Consider the following 27,355-nt stretch of genomic DNA (forward strand, 5'->3'; position numbering starts at 1 on the left):
GATCCACAGACCCAGGCTGCATCACTGGAACATCCCCCCAGGGGTCTGATCTCCTGTGTCAGCCCAGACACTCAGTGTCGACAACTACCAGCAGGGAGCACTGCTGACCAGGAAAGATAGAGACAGAAGGGGAGACAGAGTGAGAGAGGGGGAGACACAATGAGAGAGCGGGAGAGAGAGAGAAACAGAGAGACAGAGAGAGAGAGCGAAGGAAAGACATAAAAACAGAGACAGATAAAGAAAGACATAGAGAGACAGAGAGAGAGACCGAGACAGTGAGTCAGAGAGAAAGCAAGAGAGTTTGAGAGAGAGTGAGACAGAGTGACGTAAGGGGAGATAAACAAAAAGTTGGAGGAGAGATAGAATCATAGAGCTGAGAGAGAAGAGGGAGGGATAGTGGCGGAGAATTAGAGAGAGTGAGAGAGGGTGGCAAAGACAGACAGTGATAGAGAGACAGGGTGAGAACAAAATGAGACATAATGACGGAGAGATACAGAAGGAAAGAGACGAAGGGAGAGACAAAGACAAGATGAAGGGACAGAGGGACAGAAGGATAGTGAGAGAGAGACAGAGACAAGAGGGAGGGAGGGGGAGAAACAGAGATACACAGAGACACAGAGAAACAGAGATAGAGGGCAGTGTGAGATGGAAGAGAGATGGGCAGAAAGACAGAGAAAGAGATCAAGTGAGACAGTGAGAGAAAAAAGAGACAGAGAAAAACAGAGACAGAGAAGGAATGCGAGCAAGAGGAAAATATAGTGGGGTAGAGACAGAAAGGGTGAGAGAAAGACAGATAGAGAGGGAGAGAAAGTGAGACTGAGAGAAAGACAGAGTAAAGCAGAGGGGCAGAGAGAATAATATAAAGAGAGGAGAGTGAGTGACAGAATGCGAGATAGAGAGACTGAGTGAGAGAAAAGAGAGAAGAGGAGCGAGACACAGAACAGAGAGAAAGAGAGCGAGAGAGAAAGTATCACAGCAGACAAAGGCAGGGAGAGATACAGGAAGAAAGACAGAAGGAGAAAGAGCGAGAGACTGATGGGGTGAAAAAGAGAGAGATAGAAAGACAGCGAGAGAGAGAGAGACAGAGACAAGAGGGAGAGAAAGATAGACAAGATGGAAGGGCAGAGGGATAGTGACAGAGAGATGGAGATTAGGGGGGAGAAAGAGAGAGAAACACAGAAAGACAGAGATAGAGGACTGAGAAAGAACGAGTGGGTGAGAGACGGGGCAGAGAGAGAGACAGAGAGAAATGGAGATAGAGAGAGGGGGCAGGAAGAGAGTAAGTGAGACAGTGAGAGATAAAGATTGGTGAGAATGTGGAACTCGCTGCCACAGGGAGTGGTTGAAGCGAATAGTATCGGTGTATTTAAGCGCAGGGTAGATAAGCTGATGAGGGAGAAGGGAATAGAGGGTTATGTTGATAGTTAGATGAAGAAAAGTGGGAGGAGGCTCGAGTGCAGCATAAATGCCAGCATGGCTGGTTGGGTCGAATGGCCTGTTTCTGTGCCGTATATCCTATGTATTCCTAAGTAGAGAAAGGGGGGCAGAGAGAGAGAGAGAGAGAGAGAGCGAGAGCTGTAGAGATTGATGTCGTTGGCCAGTCCCAGTAATAAATAGCACTCGGGGATGAAATGTACATTATAATGGTGCATTACCTGTGGCCATTCTCAAGTGAAAATCCACAAACTCTATCGGCATCTTGGCTTTTCTCAGGAGTGATCGCACGTTGACAATGAACAAGCCCAATTTGATGGCTGACCTGGGCCGCAATTTGTGGATTAAATCACTTTCCGAGTCACCTAATTATTTCTCAGTGAGGTTGCCGAAGCATCAAAGTAGCACTTTCATGTGCAATTTTTAAAGGTTGTATCAATGACTTTATCCTTGATTGTGCCTTATACCGTGGTTATAATCGCCAGTGGAAGCAGAGTCGATCTCTCATTTTCCACTATAAGAATGAATTGAGACCATTTGGAATAAACAGACCGAGCACTTTTCAAAGTGACTGGTGAACCTGCATCATGTTGGTTAGCCTGTTAATAAGTGTTGTTATTTTTAGTCAGTGTGCAAACGACATGAAGAGTTTTTATACAATAAATGCCAGAACGAATTTTAATGGTAGCTGTGGTGAACACAATTCATTTTATTTGAGCAGCAATGTTCCCTCTAATTATTTTTTTGTGCGCGGTCCCTTTAAATTTGCAGTTTCTCTTCCAGCGGCAGGAGCTGGTGAGCGGCCTGCACGTGACCTCACCATAGGTGCGCGGCTGCGGACCTTCGGGGGAACATTGGTGTGCGGCCCTCAACAGCTCAACAAAACTTGTTGACCGGCCCTCCAGCCCAAATAATAGCCCACCCCTGCTCTACACTGTCCCATCAAAGACTCCCAGGGCAGGTACAGCACGGGTTAGATACAGAGTAAATTTCCCTCTGCAGTGTCCCCTCAGTCTGTGGGTCTGATGCAAAGTATGTCCGCTTCCATTCTGCCTGAACAAATCCGTTCAACCGAGATATCCTGAACCCTGAACGGTCAGAGTGCCGACACTCTGGGACACCTGTCTTATCTCAATACCTTTCTGAATGTGTTATTTCGCACTTGCAGAGATTCCCTGCAGCGGTTTCCTCTTCCCATTTCCTGCGATTCCCAAATCTTCTCCTAGCCTCATCCCATCCCTGAACACCTTGTCCTCGGACACATTGACCCTGAAGACAAACAAGACACGGATGTGAAGCTGTGATCAATGCAGTAAGTTTTATTTCTGAGTACAGCCCATTATTCTGACAGCAGTAATACAGGGTCAGGGGTTACGGGACCTAAACAATCAAACAGAGCCTGCTTCCCGTGAAGGAAGGTTTCATTCAGTGAGAACGTGGAGAGCTCGGGCTGGTGGGAATCCGTCACTGGATCTTTCATCATTTCAGAAAGCAGCATTGTAACATATCAGGGCACTTTTTTGGGAAAAGCATCTCGTCTCTGTTACAGCCGCCCTCACGACATGCTCCTCCATACCAGGTGCAGGGCACTAAAATCCAAAATGAAGAATGAATTGATTGATGGTTCTGTACACAGAGGGAGGGAGAACAATGAGAAAGCATGAAGCTGAGTCTGTCAGTGTTACTAAGACTGACTCTGGACCACACATGAACATTAACTCTTTTATACTTAATGAAACTGCACACCTCTCCCCCTCCCCCGACCTGTGCAGACTCACTCTTTGTCCTGAAGGGCAGCCCAAGGGGATTTCCTCAGAAAGGAGCCCACCACACCCGTTATCTGAGACCAGAGACACAGAGAGGAAAGATCTGACATTGATGGAGAACCTTTCCCGGCACCAGAAGGGCCCAAAGAGTTTCACAGACCAGGGCTTATTTCTGAAGTGCCGACACTGTTTTGTAGGAAACGTGGCAGCCAATTAGCTCATAGCAAAGTCCCACAAACAGCAAATGAGATTGGACAGGATGGGGAGTCTCTGCTCATGTTGGATGAGAGAGTGATGTCGGTCCAAGACACCGGGAGAACTCCCAGCTCTCCAAATAATGTCACCAGATGTTTCCTGCCCCATGAACAGGTAGACAGGGTCTCCGTTTAACGTTTCATCCACAACATGACACCTCCAACAGTGCAGCACTCCCCCAGTGCTGGGCTGTATGTACTGGACTGGGGCATCAACCCACAACTTGCTCACTCAACTCCCAACTGAGCCAAACTGACACCCAGCTACTGGCAATTGATCATTTCACCGCTTGCCTCCTCTACTTAGTCCGTGTTCTCACATCCCGATCTCTATGAAGGCTGCAGAATTATTCCAATTAAATAAACCTGTTTTGAAACCTTTTTGATCCCATTCCCTGCCCTCCTGTAATGAAAAGCTGACTCTTGTCTGGGGACCGGTTCCTCTCACACCTCCAGCATCGCTCCCAATTCACCATTCTTCATCTGTGAGACTGGAGAGTGAGTGTGGGGGATAGGGACTGAAGGATCTCCCGCTCCGGTCCTCACACAGAGTCCGCACTCTCACACTTTGCAGCGGGTAGCAGTGATCGGAAGCAACAACTGGGAGTTTCCCCTCCGCAGTACCTGGGTACTGAGGCCAATTACAGAGTCTCCTAACCGGATCAATGCTGCGGCTGAGATCCGCCCACTCGGCACCGGCCAGTAATTTGTGCTTTTATTGCTGGTCTGTTTGGATCAGCAAACACCCGCCATTCCCTTGACCCACTGAGGTACCCGCTGAATAATCGGGGGATTTACCCGTGGAACTGGTTCAGGTTAAATTCTTCAGACTTTCTTACAATCACCTTCACTCAATTAATCAAACTGTGACATTCAAACAGAGAATACAATAGTTTAAAACATAAAACTGACTGGACACTGACTGCGGAGAGATCAGAGAAACCTAGAAACCAAAACCTATTCCTACTCCTCCAAATCTACCTCTTCCTCCTCCTAATATCTTCCAATTGGCGCCTCCACCGATCTCCCCTCCAGTGAGGCTGGCCTGAGTCAGCACCAGGAATCCAAGAAGCAAGAGCAGAGCTTTCATCTTCTGTGATGTTTTCCAGAGTCAGATTCAGGCGGCTGGAGTGGAAATGTTCTGAATCCGGACTCCGAGTTTGCTGCATTTATAGTCACACACACGGGGAGTGGCTCTGTTCTCTGGAGATATCCTGGGAAAAGGCGTTTCCTTTTTATGTGACGTGGATCAGTTGGCAGCTGGACCCAGTTGGCAGTTCTCTATCTTTCAGAAGACAAGGTTGTGTGTTTGGGCCCAACTCCAGGTCTGAACTCCTGAGCTCAGCTGGCATGATGCAGCTGGTACACAAACATTATGGGAATCAGGCGGGGAAGTGGAGTTGAGGTCAAAGATCAGCCATGGTATTTTTGATAGGTGGAGCCGGCTGGAAGGGCCGTATGGCCTACTCCTACTCCTTATTCTTATGTCCTTATGTTCGCAACAGGACTTTTAACCCATCAAACCTAGGCCTAGAAATTGGATATGGCCCGAAAACGGGCGGTGTCATGGCCCAGTGCTATTTGGCTGCCCCCGTTCAGAGTGGCCCAGGCAGCATGCACAATTCATGCTGTCTGCTCATTTACATGATTGTAGTGCTGATCACAGCGCTAAACAGGTGGGCTAATATCTTGTGCAGTCTAATGGCCTGTAATGTGTGGCCTAGTGTTTCTCCACTACTTAGAGTTGAGGTGCTTTGATGCAGCAGCACCTCATTGTCACTGAAGTAGGGGTTGGAATTGCAGTTGGCCCACAAGTCTCAGCAGCAGCAAAGAGAACGAGCCACAAGGTCCTCCGATGCGGCTCTGGAGGCATTGGTCGTGGCAGTGGAGAGGAGGCAGGCTGTCCTGTTCCTGCAGCGGGGCAGGAAGCCATCAGTGCACACTTCGAGAAGGCTGTGGCAGGAGATAGCTGGGTACATCACATAGAAACATAGAAGATAGGAGCAGGAGTAGCCCATTCGGCCCTTCGAGCCTGCTCCGCCATTCAATGAGATCATGGCTGATCATGCAAAGTTAGTACCCTGTCCCTGCCTTCTCCCCATATCCCTTGAGCCTTAAGAAATATATCCAACTCTTTCTTGAATATATTTAATGAACTGGCCTCCACCGCCCTCTGTGGCAGAGAATTCCACAGGTTCACCACTCTCTTGGTGAACAAATTCCTCCTCATTGCAGTCCTAAATGGCTTACCCCTTATCCTTAGACGGTGATCCCTAGTTCTGGACTCCCCGGCCATCAGAAACATCCTTCCTGCATCTAGTCTGTCCAGGCCTGACAGAATTTTGTAGGTTTGCATGAGATCCCCTCTAAGAATTCGCAATAATTTACAGTTCTGAAGATTCATTTTTTTGATTAAAGTATCACAGAAGCCCCACAGTGCAGATAGAGGCCATTTCGGCCCATCGAGCCTGCACCGACACATATCCCACCCGATCCCCGTAACCCCTACACCAACACATATCCCACCCTATCCCCGTAACTCCACGTATTTAATCCCCCCAACACTAAGGGTCAATTTTATCATAGCCAATCAACCTAACCCGCACATCTTTGGACTGTGGGAGGAAACCGGAGCACCCGGAGGAAACCCACGCAAACACGGGGAGAATGTGCAAACTCCACACAGACAGTCGCCCGAGGCCGAGTGGCAGTCGCACCACATGGCCGAATGACAAAAGAGGCTTGGAATGCAGCTTTGTATGTCTGGAAGTAAGGTTCGATGAAGACAAAGGTCAATGCTTTGTTTACAAAGCAACTGAATGCTATTAGCATTTGTTTGTATATCGAGTGGAGGACATCTAAACTGCAGAAGAGACTTTTGTATCGTGAATGGGAAGCGTTAAAATTTGAATGGATTTTAAATCACCCCAGTACTGGACAATAGAGCAGTCGTATCTCCCTTTTGTTTCAGCACAGGGAGCTCCGAAAATCACATTAACTCAATCCAACCACTTTGAGTTAACCTATCACAGCTTTCTCTTGTGTATTGGACCCTTTTGGGTGGGGAATTTTGCACACAGCCTTGCAAGGCAGAACGGGAGGGGCTCACCAGGTATAAAGATAGATGCTGAAGCTATTTCGCTCTCTTGACTTCCTGGGACCATAGGTGAGCTCTCTCTCTCTCTCTCTCTCTTCCTCTTCCTCTTTGCTGGACCACATGTGAGCAGAGTTTCTGACTCCTCAACAAGGCAACCAAGCAGGAGTTAAGGGGGGATGGTGATTTAAGGGAATTGCTAAGATTGTTTAAATAACATTGTAGCCATTGTATCCCTCGTTTTCAATGTCTGCAACCCCCGTTATATAGTTTTACAATTTCACTGTGTTCGTGTGGGATAGTTTGATATTTTTGATTATAGTTTCTTTTAGTTAATAAAGCTTGATTTTTGCTCTCATCCAAACCACTTGTTCCGTTTTAATATCATTAATTATAAGTTCCTCCACTCAGAACTAAAGGAGGGGTAGCGATTCGAAACCGCTGTTTGTAAACTGGTTTAGAGTGCAGCAGCAAAAAGACTGCTGGCCAGGTAGATTACCTTAAACCAGTTTAAAAGAAGCCCCCGGAATCCTTACACCTCTCAATCTTCTAAACTCCAGTGAGTATAAGCCCAATTGACACAATCTCTCCTCATACGTCATTCCTGCCATCCCAGGTATCAGCCTGGTGAATCTTCGCTGCACTCCTTCCATGGCAAGAACGTCCTTCCTCAGGTAAGGCGACCAAAACTGCACACAATACTCAAGGTGCGGTCTCACCAAGGCCCTGTACAACTGTAGCAAGACATCCTTTTTCCTGTACTCGAACCCTCGTGCTACGAAGGCCAACATACCATTTGCCTTCTTAACCGCCTGCTGCACCTGCATGCTTACCTTCAGCGACTGGTGCACAAGGACACCCAGGTCTCTTTGCACTTCCCCTTCTCCCAATCTATTGCCATTCAAATAATAATCTGCCGTCCTGTTTTTGCCACCAAAGTGGATAACCTCACATTTATCCACATTATAGTGCATTTGCCATGTGTCTGCCCAATCACCCAACCTGTCCAAATCGTACTGGAGTTTCACGACATCCTCCTCACAGCATAGCCTCCCACCCAGCTTTGTGTCGTCTGCAAATTTGGAAATATTACATCCAATTCCCTTGTCCAGATCATTAATATATATTGTGAACAGCTGGGGTCCTAGGACCGATCCTTGCGGTACCCCACTAGTCACTCCCTGCCACTCGGAAAACGACCCGTTTATTCCAACTCTTTGCTTTCTGTCTGCCAACCAGTTCTCTATCCAAGTCAATACCTTGCCCCCAATCCCATGTGCCTTAATTTTGCACGCTAATCTCTTATGTGGGACCTTATCGAAAGCCTTCTGAAAGTCCAAGTATACCACATCCAGTGGTTCTCCCTTATCTATTTTACCATTTACATCCTCCAAAAATTCCAGTAGATTAGTCAAGCATGATTTACCTTTTGTAAATCCATGTTGACTTTGTCCGATCCCGTCACTGCTTTCCAAGTGCTCTGCTATTACATCTTTTATAATGGACGCTAGCATTTTCCCCACTACCGATGTCAGGCTTACCGGTCTATAATCCCCCGCTTTTTCTCTACCACCTTTTTTGAATAGTGGGGTAACATTAGCTACATCACGGTCAACAGTATCATGTCACGATCAATAGTGTTGTCCCGCGGACATGGATACAGTGCCGCAAGAAGTTTAGCGACCTCACACGGCAGGTCAAGGTGAGTGAAGGCTTCAGCAAATGTCATATCCCAGCATCTGCACCACAAGCCTCGGACACTGCTCAATGCATCACACCCCCATCACTGACCGACGTTTCACCACTCAGACCTCACAATCATAGCTTCATTTCACCCTCACAACCTTACCATTGCTGCAACACTCACTGACACATCTCACACCTTGCACACACCGACAGCTATTCAACTTTGACAGACACATCACACAAACACTCACTGCACTCACTGACACATCTCACACCTTGCACACACCGACAGCGATTCAACTTTGGCAGACACATCACCCAAACACTCACTGCACTCACTGACACATCTCACACCTTGCACACACCGACAGCTATTCAACTTTGACAGACACATCACACAAACACTCACTGCACTCACTGACACATCTCACACCTTGCACACACCGACAGCTATTCAACTTTGACAGACACATCACACAAACACTCACTGCACTCACAGCCACATCTCACACCTTGCACACACCGACAGCTATTCAACTTTGACAGACACATCACTAAACACTCACTGCACTCACTGACACACTTCCCTTTCTCTTGCAGGCCAAGGTGGCTCACAACCACCGTGAGCAGCGGCAGACGGGAGGCGACCAAACCGCTGTACAGGCCTTTGCCAACTGGAGGAGACAGTGCTCGACATGATTGGAGGGGAAGTCACCGAGGCCGCAACAACGGGGAAGTTGCAGCCCTGGGGGTCAATAATGCTCATTCCTAATCCTTCTTCTCATATCCCACATCCCCTCATCCCACAACCTCTTCTCACTTACAAGCTGCTGATGCTATATACATGGATATCTTGCTTTCCCCCCTCCCCTCATCATAACCTGACTCTTGTGCCTTTCTGATTTCAGATGACCAAGATCTGTCACCCGCATAGCCTGTCCCCGAAATAATGGAGGAAAGTGGAGATGAAGAAGATGGCCCACCACACGTCACTGCATCCGACACTCAGACAGCAGCTCAGAAACTGGCACTGCGCGGAATGTAGAGGGTAATATAGATGCGGGATCTGCACATGGTGCCAAGAAACACACACACAGACACTGCCATGCATACACATAGACAGACTGATAACACGCACATACATACAGACACACACACAGAGCAGGAGGGAAAGGGTTACGGTTGTAGGTGGATTGAGATCAGTGACGGAGAGAGAGGTTTTAAACAGGCTTTTAAAGACACTTGCTCGGCACGTAACAGCCAGTCTGTCGATTTAGGGCCCAGTGTGGTACAAATCTGACCTCTCACCAAGGACTGCGTTTGAACTCCCTACATTCATTTTACACAAAACCTTCAGATCGGTAGGGGAGAAAGGTCAGAGTTTTGACCCTCTGTGACACCTAGCCTCTCGCTGAAGTTTGTTTCGAGAGCTGTACTGTGTCTATTCAGAATTCACGATAGAATTACATAGTATTTACAGCGCAGAAACAGGCCATTCAGTCCAACAGGTCCATGCCGGTGTTTATGCTCCACACCAACCTCCTCCCCCCTTACTTCACCTCATCCTACCATCATATCCTTCTATTCCTTTCTCCATCATATACCTATCTGGTTGCCCCTTAAAGGCACTCTGCTATTCACCTCAACTACTCCATTTGCCAGCAAGCTTTACATTCTAACCACTCTCTGGGTAAAGAGGTTTCTCCCGAGTTCATTATTGCAATTATTAATGACCATCTTATGTTTATGATCCCTAGTTTGCGACTCCCTAAAGTGGGATCATCTTCTCTACATAAAGGTCTCTATTAGATCATCGCTCAGCCTTCCCTTTTCTAGAGAAAGAGCCCCAGCCTATTCAGTCATTCAGAATACTAAGAACCTCTCAGTTACGGTATAATGCGTGTAAATCTTTTTTGCACCTTCTCCAGTGACTCTATACCCTTACTGTAATATGGAGACCAGAACTGTACACAGTACTCCAAGTGGGGTCTAACCAAGGTTCTATATAAGTTTAACATAACTTCTCTGCTTTGCAATTCTCTTACTCTAGAAATGAACTCCAATGCTTTGTTTGCATTTCCATGGCCTTATTAGCTTGCTTTTAACGATTTGTACTGCTGTTCCTCCAGATCCCTTTGCTCCTCTACCCCATTTAGACACTTACTTTCCAAGGAAATGCAGCACCTCACACCTATCTGTATTGAAATTAATTTGCCCTTCACACGCCCATCACCCAAGTTTATTACCATCTTGTATTGTCACAATCCTCCTCAGTATTGATTACAATCCCAAATTTGGTGTCATCCACAAATTTTGATATTGTACCAACAATTCTGAGTAAATATATTAGTGCCGCTGCTATCTCTTCCTTGCTTCGTTTAGTATGTGTGAATTAACACATCCAGACCCGCCGCTTTATCCTCTCTAACTTTTACTAGTTTATCAGTTATTTTCCCCTTTCAATTTTAAAGGTCTTGGTATCTTTTTTGATCTCCTCTTGCAATGTCATATCCACCTTGTTAGTCGACCTGGTTAAAAACTGAGGCAAAGTAATTCTCCAATATTTCTGCCATTTTGCTGTCATTACCTGCGAGTTTATCTTCTGCATCCTTTAGTGGCCCTGACCCTATCTTGTTTTACCTTTTCTTTTGTGGGTCTGTAGATTACTTTTTACTATTTCTTGGCATATTACTTGATAATTTAATGTCGCAGTTCCTTTTCGCCTTCCTAATTGTTTTTTTGCTTCTTTCCCAACCTCGCCCTACTCCTTTTCTCATCCTCTCCTTTATTGTCACTGTACTCACTGTCTGCCTTTCCTTTTGTTTAAATTTTGCCCTTATCCATGGTGTTTCATTATTGGCTAGTTTATTCTTGTTTATTTTAGTGGAATATCTTCCTCCTGAACTCAATTGATCACCTTTGTAAGTATTTCCCACTGCTGTTCTATCTCTCTGTCTGTCTCTTATCTGCTCTGGTTCATTTCCCATTATAGATCCATCACTGATCCCTCTCTTGTTGGGCTTCTTACGTACTGTGTAAGAAAGGAGTCCTGAACACACTGTAAATTCTCCATTCCCTTTTCCCCTTTCCCTACCTCTCCTTGCCAGATTATTTGGTGTTGTTGAAATCTCCCATGAATAGGATTTGTATTTGACTTATTTTATAGATGTACTGACATATTTTCCCTCCAATTCCCTTCCACTGTTAGCTGGACTGTAGAATAACATTTTCAGTGTCATGTTAACCTGGTTTGGATCCCTGCTCTCCTGAGGCATCTGTGTCCTATGGAAATACGCTCAGCAGATCAGCAGAAATCGCTTGCCAATTATTGAAACATTGCAGATAAACTTACAAAATGACCAAACTGCTTCAATTACAGAGGCAGGCTGACAAAAATCTTGAAAAACAAGGCCCAGTAGATTTACAGAGAGGAGCACATCGGAGGCAATGTGTACATATGTGGGCGGAGATGTCAGTGGACGATGAAATGTAAAACAATGAATTCAGGAATGGGGATGAATGAGATGTGGCGGAAGAGGTGCAGCAGAGGTTAGAATAAAAAGCAAGCTTCCCTCTAGATTAACAGCGAAATCTTGCAGGACTCCAAGCCCCTGGTGGGACCGGACATATCCTGGAAAGCACATTTTAAAACTGGGGGGTGAAGAAGCTGTGACCAGCTCATGCAATGTGTTCAGAGCACAGGCTGGGCTCAGTGATAAAGTGGTTGTGTTCAGAGAGCGCAGTTAGGTGAGGAATCTTGACTGAGAAGGTAGAAACTGACAGATGGGAGGGGAGGGGGGTCTGAGGGAGAGAGAGGGGAGGGAGAGTGAGGGGGTAAGGAGAGAGAGAGGGAAAGGGAGACAGAGAAGGGAAGGGAGACAGAGAGAGGCAAAAAGAGGGACCAAGTGGAAGTGAAGAGAAAGGCTGAAAGAGTAAAGGACAGCGAGGCAGAGAGAAAGATGAGAGAGCGCGAGAGCGCGCCGGAATGAGGCATAGTAAGAGAGAAAGAGGCAGAGAGACGGAAAGAGATTTTTTTTTTTTAATCGCTCCTTCTCTGTTCAGTTTAATATTTCTCGATGTTTTCTTACTCTATCATATCATATCGATGTCAGGTTATAATCACTAACTTTAAAGCAATGAGATTTTGTTTAGTCAGTACAGGTTTTGAGACAGGCACTGACTTCAGAGCAGGGTTATCCAGCAGATCTGATTTATACTGCCAGCTTCACATGGGTCCCCGGTCAAACTCCATTTACACTGCCCCATCAAACACTCCCAGGGCAGGTACAGCACGGGAGAGATACAGAGTAAATCTCCCTCGACACGGTCCCCATCAAACACTCCCAGGGCAGGTACAGCACAGGACAGATATAGAGAGTAAAGTTGACTCTACATTGTCACATCAATCACTCCCAGTGGAGGTACAGCACAAGACAGAAACTGAGTAAAGATCACTCAAACTGTCCCATCAAAAAAATTCAGGGCAGGTTCAACACGGATAAGATACAGAGTAAAGCTCACTCTGCAGCATCCCATCAAACACTCCCAGGGTAGGTACAGCACAGGTTCGATACAAAGTAATGTGCCCTCTACACTGTCCCCATCAAACACTCCCAGGGTAGGTACAGCACGGGTTAGATACAGAGTAAAGCTTCCTCTACACTGTCCCATCAAACACTCCCAAGGCAGGTGCAGTGCAGGACAGAAACAGAGTAAAGCTCAGTCTTCACTGTCCCTATCAAAAGCTCTCAGGGCAGGTACAGCACGGGTTAGTTGCACAGAATAGCTCCCTCTGCACTGTCCCATCCAACACTCCCAGGACAGGTACAGCACGGGTTAGATACAGAGTAAAGCTCACTCTACACTGTCCCATCAAACTCTCCCAGGGCAGGTACAGCACAGGTTAGATACAGAGTAAAGCCCCCTCTGCAGCATCCCATCAAACACTCCCAGGGTAGGTACAGCACGGGTTAGATACAGAGTAATGTTCCCTCTACACTGTCCCTATCAAAAACTCTCAGGGCAGGCACTACTTGGGTTAGTTACAGGGTAAGGCTCCCTCTACACTGTCCCATCAAACACTCCCAGGGCAGGTAAAGCACAGGACAGAAACAGAGTAAAACTCAGTCGACACTGTCCCATTAATCACTCAGGGCAAGTACAGCACGGGTTAGATACAGAATAAAGCTCACTCTACACTGTCCCTATCAAAACCTCCCAGGGCAGGTAAAGCACAGGTTAGATACAGAGTAAAGCTCCCTCTATACCTTCCCCATCAAACACTCTCAGGGAAGTTACAGCATGGGTTATATAGAGAGTAAAGCTCCCTCGACATTGTCCCATCAAACACTCCCAGCGCAGGTGCAGTGCAGGACAGAAACAGAGTAAAGCTCAGTCTACACTGTCCCATTAAACACTCTCAGGGCAGGTACAGCTCGGGTTAGATGCAGAGTATTGCTCCCTCTACACTGTCCCATCAAGCACTCTCAGGGCAGGTACAGCACTGGTTAGCCGAAGACTAAAGCTCCTTCTACAATGTCCCATCGAAAATTCCCTGGGCAGGTACAGCACGGGTTAGATAGTGTCTGTGGGTCTAATGTAGATTATGTCTCATTTCAGTCTGCCTGAGGAAACCCATGAACTTGGGGATACAGAGCAGAATTTAGAAATGTACAGATGACACGAAATGTGGAAGTGCAGTAAAGAGTGAGGAAGATGGTAATAAACTTCAAGACAACATAGACAGGCTGGAATGGTGGACGAAGTTCAACACAGAAAGTGTGAGGTGATACAGATTGGTCGGAGGAATGAGGAGAGACAACACAATCTGAATGTTCCAATTTTAAAGGGGGTGCGAGAACGAGACCTGGGGTTGTTTGTGCACAAACCTTTGGGGGGAGGACAGGTTAACAACAGTCAGAACAATGTGTTAAACCGATATAAAACACTAGTGCGGTCCCAGCTGGAGTGTTGTGTCCAATTCTGGGCTCTACACTTTAGGATGGATGAGAATGTTTTGGAGAGGGTACAGAAGAGATTTACTAGAATGGTTTCAGGGATGAGGGATTACTGTTACATGGATAGACTGGAGAAGATGGGGTTTTCTCCTTGGAGCGGGGAAGGCCAAGTAGAGATTTGATAGGAGTTTAAAATCATGAAGGGTTCAGAGAGTCAATAATGAGAATCTCTCTCTAATGGCTGAAGCGTCGATAACGAGAGATTTAATGTGATTGTCAATAGAATCAGAGGTGACATGAGGAAAAATGTGTTTATGCAACGAGTGGTTAGAATTTGCAATGACTGACTGATGGGGTGCTGGATGCAGATTCAGGAATAGCCATCAAAATGGAATTGGCTAAATACGTGAAGGAGAAATAATTGCCGTGATATGGGGACAGAGCGGGGGAGGGGGACTAACTGGATTACTCTGTGAAAGAGCCGGTGCAGCGTCAATCGGCCGAAGGGCTTCCTTCTGTGCTGGATCATTCTATGATTCTGTAAGTGAGATATCCTGAATCCAATCGGTCAGAGTGCTGAAACTCTGGGACACCCGTTTTATCTCAGTACCTTCCTGAATGTGTTTAGGCACTTGCAGAGATTCCCTACAGCGGTTTCCCCCTCCCATTTCCTGCGATTTCCAAATCTACACCCAGCCTCAATCCACCCCGAACACCTTGTCCTCGGACACACTGATCCTAAAGAGAAACAAGACACGGATGTGAAGCGGTGATCAATGCAGTAAGTTTTATTTGAGTACAGCCCATTATTCTGACAGCAGTAAGACAGGGTCAGGGGTTACGGGACCTAAACAATCAAACAGAGCCTGCTTCCCGTGAAGGAAGGTTTCATTCAGTGAGAACGTGGAGAGCTCGGGCTGGTGGGAATCCATCACTGGATCTTTCACACAAGCAGAGTGGAAGAATTTGGTGATAGTAGGAATTCATTGCAAATTATTGACCTAGTTAGGAAATTAGCTGAGCTGCAGGAGGCAGAGAGTAGGGATAATGGATACGTACTCAAATTGGCAGGATGTGACTGTGGTGTCCCACAGGGATCTGTGTTGGGGCCTCAACTATTCACAGTATTTATTAACAACTTAGATGATGGCATAGAAAGTCATATATCTAAATCTGCGATGACACAAAGATAGGCTGCATTGTAGGGAGTGTAGATGAAAGCATAAAATTACAAAGTGATATCGATAGATTATGTGAATGGGTAAAACTGTGGCAAATGGATTTCAGTGTAGGCAAATGTGAAGTCATCCACTTTGGACCTAAAAAGGATACAACAGGGTACGTTCTAAATTGTGAAAGGCTCAAAAATAGTGGAGGTCCAAAGAGACTTGGGGGTCCAGGTACAGAGATCATTAAAATGTCATGAACAGGTACAGAAAATAATCAAAAAGGCTAATGGAATGCTGGCTTTTATGTCTAGTGGACCAGAGTACAGAGGGTTAGAGGTTATGCTGCAGCTATACAAAACCCCGGTTAGACCACACCTGGAGTACAGTGAGCAGTTCTGGGCACCACACCTTAGGATGGATATATTGGCCTTGGAGGGAGTGCAGCGTAGGTTTACCAGAATGATACCCGGACTCCAAGGGTTGTTCCGAGGAGAGATTACACAAACTAGGGTTATAATCCCTAGAATTTAGAAGTCTAAGGGGTGATCTGATTGAAGTTTTCAAGATATTATGGGGAATAGATAGGGTAGAGAGAGAGAAACTATTTCCACTGGTTGGGAATTCTAGGACTAGGGGGCATAGTCTAAAAATTTGAGCCAGACCTTTCAGGAGTGAAATTAGGAAACACTTTTACACACAATGGGAGGTAGAAGTTTGGAACTTTCATCCGCAAATGGCAAGTGATGCTAGATCAATTGTTAATTTTAAATCAGAGATTGATAGCTTTTTGTTAACTAAAGGTAGTAAAGGATATGGGCCAACGTGCAGATCAGCCATGATCTCATTGAATGGCAGAACAGGCTCGAGGGGCTCAATGGCCTACTCCTGTTCCTATGTTGCTCTGGAGCAGTCGCCGTGACTGGTGAACTATTCCAAATAGAGATTCAGTTGCTGTGGTTTTGCAGGAGTTGTTTGCTGCTGTTAAATACCAGAATCAAATTAATGAGAATGCACCAATTGAAACAGAAAGTTCAGCACTTTCTGTGGAGGTGAATGGCCCAGACACATTGGTACGGAACCGTATTTAGAAAGAAACAGAGCAAAGGGATGGTGGATCAGACAACCTCACAGACACATAAACGTAGACCCACATGTACATAGACACACATAACCACAGACATGCAGACACACTCATGTAGAGACATGCCCACAGAAGCACATACACAAGCATGTACACATACCTAGATCACAATATACAAATAAACGCATACACAGCCACACAGATTGACACACAGACACATACACCTCTCTAACTGGCGAGAAGCTAGGAGCTGTGGATGAGCAGAGAGATTTAGAGCTCCAAGTACTTAAATCAGTAAAAGCTAGTGGACGGGTACAATAATAATTAAAGAGGCCAATGGAATGTTGGTGCTTCAGCTGTAGAGAGTTCTGGAAAGACCCCATCTGGAGAATTGCATTCAGTTCTGGGACCGCACCTCAGGAAGGATATACTGGCCTTGGAGAGAGTGCAGCACAGATAGACCAGAATGTTACCAGGGCTCCAAGGGTTACATTATGGGAGAGATTACATATTCCCTAGAATATAGAAGGTTAAGGGGTGATTTAATTTGATGCAGGTTTTTAGGATGTTGAAAGGAATTGTTAAGGTAGAGAGAGAGAAACTATTTCCACTGGTGGAGGAGTCTGGGACAAGGGGACATAGTCTTAAAATCAAATCCAGGCCATTCAGGAGAAGTTAGGAAACACTTCTTCACACAAAGGGTGGTAGAAGTGTGGAATTCTCTCAAACAAAAAGCAAATACAAGCGCAATTAATAATTTTAATTCTGAGAGTGGTAGATTTTTGCCAGGCAAGGGTATAAAAGGATACTGAGCCAAGGCAGCTGGATGCAGTTAAGATACAGAACTGCCATGATCTCATTGAATGGGGGAACAGGCTCGAGGAGCTGAATGCCTTCTCCTGTTCCTGTTCTTATGTTTCTACTTCCACATTATAGAGTATCAGCACAAGAACATAAGAAATAGGAGCAGGAGTTGGCCATTCGGTCCCTCGAACCTGCTCCGCCATTCAACAAGATCATGGCTGATCTGATTTTGGCCTCAACTCCACTTTCCAGCCGTTTCCCCATAACCCTCGATTCCCCTGTTTTTCAAAAATCTGTCTATCTCCGCCTTGAATATATTCAATGACAGTCTCCACAGCTCTCTGGGGTAGAGAATTCCAAAGATTCACGACCCTCAGAGAAGAAATTCCTCCTCATCTCCGTTTTAAATGGGCAACCACTTATTGTGAAACTATGCCCCCTATTTCTGGATTCCCCCACGAGAGGAAACATCCTCCCTACATCTACCCTGTCAAGCTCCCTCAGAATATTATGTTTCAATCAGATCACCTCTCATTCTCCTAAACTCCAATGAGTATAGGCCCAACCTGCTCAACCTTTCTTCATAAGACAACCCCTTCATCTCCAGAACCAACCTCCTGAACCGTCTCTGAACTGCCTCCAATGCAAGTATATCCTTCCTTAAATAAGGTGACCCAAACTGTTCGCAGTACTCCAGGTGTGGTCTCACCAATGCCCTGTACAGCTGCAGCAAGACTTCCCTACTTTTATACTCCATCCCCCTGCAATAAAGGCCAATATTCCATTTGCCTTCCTAATTACTTGCTGTACCTACATGGTAACTTTTTGTGTTTCATGGACGAGGACTCCCAGATCCCTCTGTACCGCAGCATTCTATAGTCTCTCCACTTAAATAAGATTTTGCTCTTTTACTCTTCCTACCAAGTGAATCTCACATTTTCTCACATTATACTCCAGCTGCCAAATTTTTGCCCACTCACTTAACCTATCTATATCCCTTTGCAGACTCTGTGTACTCCTCACAACTTGCTTTCCCACCTATCTTTGTATTGTCAGCAAATTTGGCTACAGTACATCCAAGTCATTAATAGATTGTAAATAGTTGAGGCCCCAGCACTGATCCCTGTGGCACCCCACTAGTTACAGTTTGCCAACCTGAAAATGACCCATTTATTCCGACTCTCTATTTTCTGTTCGTTAGCCAATCCCCTATCCAATCTAATATATTACAGGAAACTTTCTATTTACCGGCACCTAAATAACCGGAAATCTCGGTTAACCGGCAAAATTCAGTAGGTGGTTCAGGTAAGTTTTACTTCATATTACTTGCCTTCCTCGATCTGTTGCTGTGCAATTGGGTGTGGCTGCAGCTGTTACTAAGCTACAGAGATGCTTGGAACTTGTGGCCATTGTTCTGCACCTGTTGCTAAGCAACAGGGTTTGTTGCTTTATACGGAGCTCTCAGCTCTCCGTATCTTTTACTATAGCACTCAGTTATCCGGAATTTTTGATAAACCGGCACCACGTCGGTCCCAGATAAAAAAAAGTTTCCTGTACCCCCAACACCATGAGCTCTTATCTTGTGTAGTAACCTTTTATGCGGTTCTTTATCGAATGCCTTCTGGAAATCCAAATACATTACATCTACTGGTTCCCTTTTATCCACCCTGGAGCATCGAGCGCTGCAAGGGCAGGTACAATACAGAGCTCCCTCTACATTGCCAATTACTCTGTCCCCCATCCCACTCCATAGCATTTCTGTTCCTGAATTTATAAACCAGTAAAACTTAGAGATGATAAATCATCAGAACTGGATGAATTACATCCGAGTGTACTAAAACATGCAAGGGAAGAACCCATTGCATTCTGGACCTCGTACCTCAAGAATGATGTATTAGCTTTGGCGGGGGTTCGGCACAGATTCACCACAATGATACCCGGGCTGAAAGGTTTAAATGAGGAGGACAGGTGTCATAGACTAGCCTTTTACTTCCTTGAATATAGAAAATTAAGGGTGATATCACTGAGGTGTTTAAGATGATCAAGAAATACTATTTCATCTGGTGGGAGAGTCCAGAACAAGGGGCAAAACCTTAAAATTAAAGCTAGGCCGATCAAGTGTGATGTCAGGAAGTACTTCCTCCCACAAAGGGGGGAGTAGAAATCGGGAATTCTCTCCCCAAAAAGCTGTTGAAGCTGGAGCTGGAAAAATTCAAGACTCAGATTGATAGGCAGGGTTTTGTGTGTCTGTATATTGAGAGACAGACACGGTGAAACACACACACACGGGTTAAGGTTGTAGGTGGATTGAAAGCAGTGACGGAGAGAAAGGGTTTAAGAGGCTTTTGAAGGCACTTGCTCGGCACGGAACAGGCAGTCTACCGATTTACGGCCCAGTGTGGTACAAATCTGACCTCAGTAACCTGGCACCAGGGGCAGGGAGGGCTCCCATTGCTGGGCTGCTGATGTCACAAAGCCCGCGTTGCCGGGTTACATGACGTCACTGCCGCTGAGGCGGTTTAACGGACGCGGGATTCAAACCCGCAGCCACCAATCGGGGCCCTGCGCAGCGACCCCGCCTCCGACTGCGAAAATGGGTGGGGTGTGGGTCGCTGCGCCGGGCCCCGATTGGGGGCTGCGCTGTCAATCAGCTGTCTTCAGGCAATAGCAGGAGCAGATATCACTGATCACCTCTAGTTTTGGACTCGCCACACATGGTAACATCTTCCCTTGTGGTGATTTGATAGAGATGTACAAGGTGTACAAGATTATGACGGGTTTGGAAAGGCTAGACGGGGAAAGGCTGTTCTCACTGGTTGATGGTACAAGGACTAGGGGACACAGACTTGATACAGGGGGGAATGTGAGGAAAAATCTTCTTACAGTGAGTGGTGTTGAACTGGACTTTAGTGCCGACGGAAGTGGTGGAAGCGGAGACACTCAATGTTTTCAAAGGGAGGTTGGATAAGCACTTGAGGGAAATAAACTTGCAGGGCTGCAGGGATAGAGTGGGGCAATTGGACTGACTGGATTGCTCTACAGCGAGTCGGCATGGACTTGATGGGCCGAATGGCCTCCTTCTGTGCCGATGGACTCTCTGACTCTGTGATATACAGTACACAGCTTGTAGAAGGAACAATTCACTCCTATCTGGTACTATATGGCCCATGTGTGTCTCAGTGTCAGCTCCTGTACATGTACAGCACACAGCAGGTAAAGGAACGCTTCACTCCCGTCTGGCACTGTATAGCCCGTGTGTGTCTCAGTGTCAGCTCCTGTACATGTACAGCACACAGCGGGTAAAAGGGAATGCTTCACTCCCGTCTGGCTCTGTATAGCCCGTGTGTGTCTCAGTGTCAGCTCCAGTACATGGACAGCACACAGCGGGTAAAAGGGAACGCTTCACTCCTGTCTGGCACTGTATGGCCCGTGTGTGTCTCAGTGTCAGCTCCAGTACATACTGCAAATAGAATAAGTGAGAGAGAATGAGGGGAAAGTAGAGAGAGTGAACAAGATTTTCCCACAGGAAATCCATGACAGAGTCACTATGAACAATGTGTCTCTAAACGTGTGTTAATATTTATTGTGGATTTGTAGCAGAATTTTATTGCACAAAGACTGTCTTTGGTAATGTTTTATTTTATGCCAGGCATTCTGTGATTCAGTTAATATTTATACCGGGACTGTGTTAATATGTACGAGGTTTTCTCTCCCTCTCATTGTAAATATGAGCCAAGGCTTTGTGGGAGTGTGTTATTGATTACTGTCAGCATTTGGCAGTATAAACATAAGGACAGAGTGTCGCAGTGAGTGTGATAATATTAACCTGGGGTCTCTGTCAGAGTGTTAATATTCCTGAGGTCAGTAGAAGTGTATTACAGTTCACAGTGTGTCTCTGGCGGTGGGTTATGATGTACACACTATGTCAGTGAGTGTGTTTCATCATAAGGTGGATGAATTAGTTGTGCAAATAGAGGTAAACGAATATGATTTGATTGGGATTACAAAAACATGGCTCCAGGGTGGCCAATGCTGGGAACTCAACATCCAGGAGTATTTAATATTCAGGAAAGATAGGCAAAACGGAAAGGGAGGTGGGGTAGCATTGCTGGTTAAAGAAGGGATTAACACAATTGTAAGGAAGGATATTTGCTCTGATGATGTGGAATCTGTATGGGTAGAGCTGAGAAATACCAAGGGGCAGAAAACGTTAGTGGGAGTGGTATATAGACCTCCATACAGTAATGTGGAGGTTGTGGATGGTATTAAAAGGGAAATTAGAGAAGCGTGCAATAAGGGCACAGCAGTCATCATGGGTGACTTTAATCTACATATAGATTGGGCTAACCAAATTAGTAACAATACTGTGGAGGAGGAATTCCTGGAGTGTTTACGGGATGGTTTCCTGGACCAATATGTCGAGGAACCAACCAGAGATCAGGCCATCTTAGACTGGGTATTATGTAACGAGAAAGGATTAATTAGCAATCTTGTTGTACGAGGCCCCTTGGGTGGGAGCGATCATAATATGATAGAATTCTTCATTAAGATGGAGAATGAAGTCGTTGACTCAGAAACAAGGGTCCTCAATTTAAATAATGGAAACTACGAAGGTCTGAGGTGCGAGTTGGGTAGGATTGATTGGGGAATGTCACTCAAAGGGTTGACGGTGGATAGGCAATGGCAAACATTCAAAGACCGCATGGGTGAACTACAGAATTTGTTCATCCCAGTTTGGCATAAAAAATAAAACAAAAAAAGGTGACTCAACCGTGGCTAACAAGGGAAATTAGGGATAGCATAAGATACAAGGAGGACATATAAATTGGCCAGAAAAAGCAGTAAACCTGAGGATTGGGAGCAGTTTAGGATTCAACAAAGGAGGACAAAGGGATTAATTAAGAAGGGGACAATAGAATACGAGAGTAAACTTGCAGGGAACATAAAAACTGACTGTAAAAGCTTTTATAGATATGTGAAGAGAAAAAGATTGGTGAAGTCAAGTGTAGGTCCCATGCAATCAGAATCAGGGGAATTAATAATGGGGAACAAAGAAATAGCAGACCAATTAAATACATATTTTGGTTCTGTCTTCACAAAGGAAGACGCAAATAACCTCCGAGAGATGTCGGGGAACATAAGGTCTGATGATAGGGAGGAACTGAAAGAAATCAGTATTTGTAGGGAAATGGTGTTAGGGAAATTGATAGGATTGAAGGCCGATAAATCCCCAGGGCCTGATAATCTACATTAGGGTTGCAAAATTCTGGGAATTTTTAAAAGAGGAACTTTCCATGGGAATTTATGGGAATTTTGAGTTTTTTTGCACACTGATGGTTTTTGTCTCTGACCCTTATATTATCTTTGTCGTCAAAATAGACATACTGTTCCATACAAATAAAAACAGGCTTTCAAAACTTTATTTAGGTTATAATTTTGAACCCCCACAAAAAAGACCCATCTAAAATAAAATAAAAAGCGTCAGCTTATTTAGCCTGTAATTTGTCCTTATTTTGTCCCTTTGAGTCTTCTGAGTCTTCTACTCCTCATTGCTCCTCCTGATTCTCTGACTCTGGGTCTGACGTGTCCATTTTCTCCTCTGTGTCAGTGTCTAGCTGTATGGTGGACACTTCTGTATCTGGCTCAATAAGTTGTAGGTTCGCCCGGATAGCCACCAGTTTCTCCACTCTCTTGTTAGTCAGCCTGTTGCGCACCTTTGTATGCGTATTCCCAAAAAGTGACCAGTTTCGTTCAGAGGCCGCTGATGGTGGGATTTGGAGTATCACCGATGCAATTGGTGACAGGGCCTCAGATGCACAAAGTCCGTTCCACCAGGTATGTGCACAGATATGCTTGCATGATTCCCATATCTCATCCCCATTCCAAAGACCTTGCTTGGTAGAGAACTTTGCCAGACTTCCCAGAACTTTGCCCACATCCAGATTGAGATGGTGTGAGAGGGTAGAAATCACACTAAGCGCTGTTGATCTGTTCTCCAGAAAGTACTGGTCTCCCAACATGCTTTGGGTCCAGCATGTATGCTGCAGCATGAATCGGCTTGACACAAAATTCTTGACGCGTCTGTATGAATTGAACAATTGCCTTCTCCTCTGCTGTGAGCAGCAGGGATATGGGTAGGGCAATGCTGATTTGTTCTTTTAAATCAGTAAAAAGCCTGAGAACATCTGACAAGACAGCGTCATCTCCTTCAATCTGAGCAATTGCAGATGCTACTGGTGAGAGAAGTTTAAGGCTGCTAACCACTCTCTCCCAAAACACATCATCCAGCAGTATTTTCTTGATGGTGGTTTCCATATCCCCAGACTGAGATATTGCCATTTCTTGCAGCGACTCCTTACCCTCCAGACGGCTGTTGTACATTATGACAACACCACCCCATCTAGTGTTGTTGGGCAGCTTCAGTGTGGTGTTCTTGTTCTTTGTCATTTGCTTGGAGTTGTAGGTTGTTGCAACTACCTGTTTTCCCCTGACATACTTAACAACTTGCTTGGCTCTCTTGTACAGTGCTTCCATGGTTCTCAAACCCATGATGTCCTTGAGGAGCAGGTTAAGCCCATGAGCTGTGCACCCAATAGACGTAATATGAGGGTAGGCCTCCTCCACTTGAGCCCAAGCAGCCTTCATATTCGCAGCATTGTCAGTCACTACTGCAAAGACCTTTTGTGATCCAAGATCGTTGATGACCGCTTTCAGCTCATCAGCAATGTATGTGCCTGTGTGTCTGTTGTCCTTCGTGTCTGTGCTCTTGAAGAACACTGGGAGAGGAGTGGAGATGATGTAGTTTATGATGCCCTCCCCTCGTACATTTGACCACCCATCTGAGATAACTGCACCTCAGTCTGCCATCGCTATCGTTTCTTTGAGCTTTCCTTGGACTCTGTTATACTCAGCCTCCAGCAAATAAGTAGACAAAGCATGTCTGGTGGGAGGACAGTATGCAGGGCGAATAACATTGAAAAATCTCTTCCAGTACACATTGGCTGTGAGCATGAGGGGTGAGCCTGTTGCATATACAGCTCCAGCAAGGCACTCATCTGCATTCTTCTGGCTATGGTTATCCATTGTATCAAAGAACCTTCCAAGTGGGCCAGGAGTTGCTGATGATAAGGAGCCTGATACAGAATGAGAACCATCATCTTCTTGAATGGAAGCAGAGGAACTCTGGGCTGACTGCTGTGAGCTTTGAGTGAAGTTGTTGCATTTGGATAAATGCTGCTGCATCTTTGTGGCATTCTTTTGCAACAGGGTGAGTACATTTTTGCTGATGCTCCATGTGATGGAAGCATGACTTGTACACACACGACGCTACATCACCAATAGTGTATTATTTTGTATATTTTAAATTGAAGGGCAACAGAGTTCAACAAGTAACTGGTTTATTTGGTATAAAGTCTGATTTACTTACTGCATCATCACAACATCAGCAGAAAACAAAATGACTTCCCTCAGGACCCCTAACCTGGATCTTAAAAAAACTATAGCAGACTTACAGATGCCTGCAGGCCAATCACAATTCGATATGCAAATATTACAAATAGAGGGAGCTAATCGCTCATCCACTCATCCAACCAATCAGGACACATTTGTTCACAGTCATACACAAAAGTTGTAATTATTAAAACAAGCCAAGTAAGATAAACATATATTGATTAAGAAATTCCTTAATAATTAAGATTCCATCTCTGTTAGTAATTTTAAGAGAGGACCTGTGGAAAAAAAAATACAAAAAAAACAATATTGTGCTAGCATGTGCTTTTTTGGGCAAAATTCCCAAGCTAAACTTCCCGTGGAAAATTTCCGGAAATTTACCGGAAACTTTCCACCCCTTTGCAACCCTAATCTACATCCTAGGGTACTTAAGGAAGTGGCCCCAGAAATAATAGATGCACTGCTGATCATCTTCCAGCATTCGACGGAATCTGGAACAGTACCCATGGATTGGAGGGTAGCTAATGTTACCCCACTATTCAAAAAAGGTGCTGAGAGAAAATGGGGAATCACAGACCGGTATGCCTGACATCGGTAGTGGGGGAAATGCTAGAGTCCATTATAAATGATGTAATAGCAGAGCACTTGGAAAACAGTGACAGGATCGGACAAAGTCAACATTGATTTACAAAAGGTAAATCGTGCTTGACGAATCTACTGGAATTTTTTGAGGATAGATAAGGGAGAACCAGTGGATGTGGTGTATTTGGACTTTCAGAAGGCTTTCGATAAGGTCCTGCATAAGAGATTAGCGTGTAAAGTTAAGGCACATGGGATTGGGGGCAAGGTATTGACTTGGATAGAGAACTGGTTGGCTGACAGAAAGCAAACTGTTGGAATAAACGGGTCTTTTTCCGAGTGGTAGGCAGTACCTTAGTTTGTATGTTAGAATATATATAATTTATTTTTAATGTTAGAATATGTATAATGCAGCACCAATGTACAAGGTGGAGATAATGGGTTAATCCCTACCCTGAGTTAAACGATATAGAGGACTGTATATTGCATTTACCCAGCTAAGTTTTAAAACATAATTAAGTGACTTCAAGTGCTGAGAGATTAAACTGCAGGACAACTCATGGGAAGATTGAGGAGGATGTCTGGCCAGGTGAGACAACACATATGCGAGATAACGCATCTAAGAATTCGTTTGCTGTAAATCACAATAGGGTTCCATTCTTCAAAGAATGGTGGGACTAATCAGAGTGTGCTTGCTTTGCAGAGGTAACCCGAGATGAGGCCAAAGTCTGTGCTTTGCACGCCTTAACGAGGGCTGTTATCTTAAGACAACATGTAACAAGCAAAACCACCTGGCTACGGGCAAATGGATGGTTGTAGAGCAATTAAGATGAGGCCCCACAGTCGCAGGAGGTGACGGGACCAACCGATAACAGAAATGTGGGATTTGTGGGCGGCAAGATGATGAAATGTCACGGTTTATAATAGCCATTTAGCTGTAACTCTGTATATGCTGATAAGCTTTATCCCTGCCCCTAGGGAGGGGGTTTGATTTTTGTATAACTGTGATTGTTGCTAAGGAATCGGTGGAGTTGAATCTGAGAGGGGTCTCAGAAGGTTCTCCCCAGGCCTGTGAATAAAGAACATTTTGAACCATCCTTCACTCGAAGTCTGTCATCTGTACCAAAGCTAAGCGTCGACTTTGTATATCACTTAGTCCGCTCTGAGGGGGAAAGGGTTAAGTGTTGACCTGGCACAACACCAGGTCCACTTTTCAGGATACAACAATTGGCGTCACGAACAGGATAACAGACTCTGACCGGTCCACAGGAACGACGAGCTAAGAAGGGCGAGTACATTTTAAATTACCACCCATAAATTAGAAAGCTCAGAACGTACTGTGAGATCTGGTAAAGCTGTGATTAAAAGAACTAAATTAGAGACAGACTCGAGAAAGGGGGTGCGGTCTGGTGAGCCAGGAGGCGGCGAATCCTCAGAGCCGTTAAGACGGCAAGGCCTCTAGGATAAAGAGGCAGATAAGTGGGCTATAATGACCTACGAGGAAGCCGGGAGGCGGCAAACCAAATCCTCAGAGCCGTTAAGATGGCAAGGCGTCTAGGGTAAAGAGGTGGTTAAGTGGGCGGTAACTCCTACGAATAGTGGATCCTTGGGAGTCATGGGGTGACCAACACGGACAAGGGTGGTTGTCTATCCTAAACGCCTAGCCTGAGCCCGAATTAAGAGGACGTAGTCCCACGTGACGGCCAGGACCAAGTAGGTGTAGGGAACGAAACACCACAGGATCGTGACCCCGTGATGAGTGAGTGTGTGCAAAATAAGTGTGTGTGAGTGAGTGATAGGGTAATATAAGAACCATTGAGAAGTAAGTCGGAAGCTATATAGAATGCCTAAAGTGAATGCAGAGATACAGGAGAAGGGACTGTCCCCTTGGGGAGATCCCGGCTCTGTCACCCGCTATTTAGCGGACAAGAATCGAACATTTATCGAAAATATGAAAAAGGATGGGATCCTGAAGATAGTGCAGAGAGCCAAAGAGCTTGGCAGAGAGGACAATCCAAAGATAAAGAGGGGAAAGGGGGAATGGTAGTTTTAGCTGGTTACCAGAAACTATGTAATGAGTTG

General features: G+C 45.4%; 1 long non-coding RNA gene across 1 annotated transcript in view; it reads right to left on the bottom strand.

The window, feature by feature from the left end:
• Positions 1-2,727: 2,727 nt before the first annotated feature.
• The window catches only part of LOC147094685 (uncharacterized), a 34,433-nt gene continuing 9,805 nt past the window's right edge, over positions 2,728-27,355 (bottom strand). The window contains exon 2 of the long non-coding RNA XR_015074754.1: positions 2,728-3,023. This is a non-coding gene — a long non-coding RNA (uncharacterized LOC147094685). The remainder of the gene's footprint in view (positions 3,024-27,355) is intronic.

The sequence above is a fragment of the Somniosus microcephalus genome, unplaced genomic scaffold, assembly GCF_052327205.1.
Source record: "Somniosus microcephalus isolate GS21.2 unplaced genomic scaffold, FLI_Smic_1.0 unresolved_chr1, whole genome shotgun sequence".
Taxonomy (NCBI): Eukaryota; Metazoa; Chordata; class Chondrichthyes; order Squaliformes; family Somniosidae; genus Somniosus; species Somniosus microcephalus.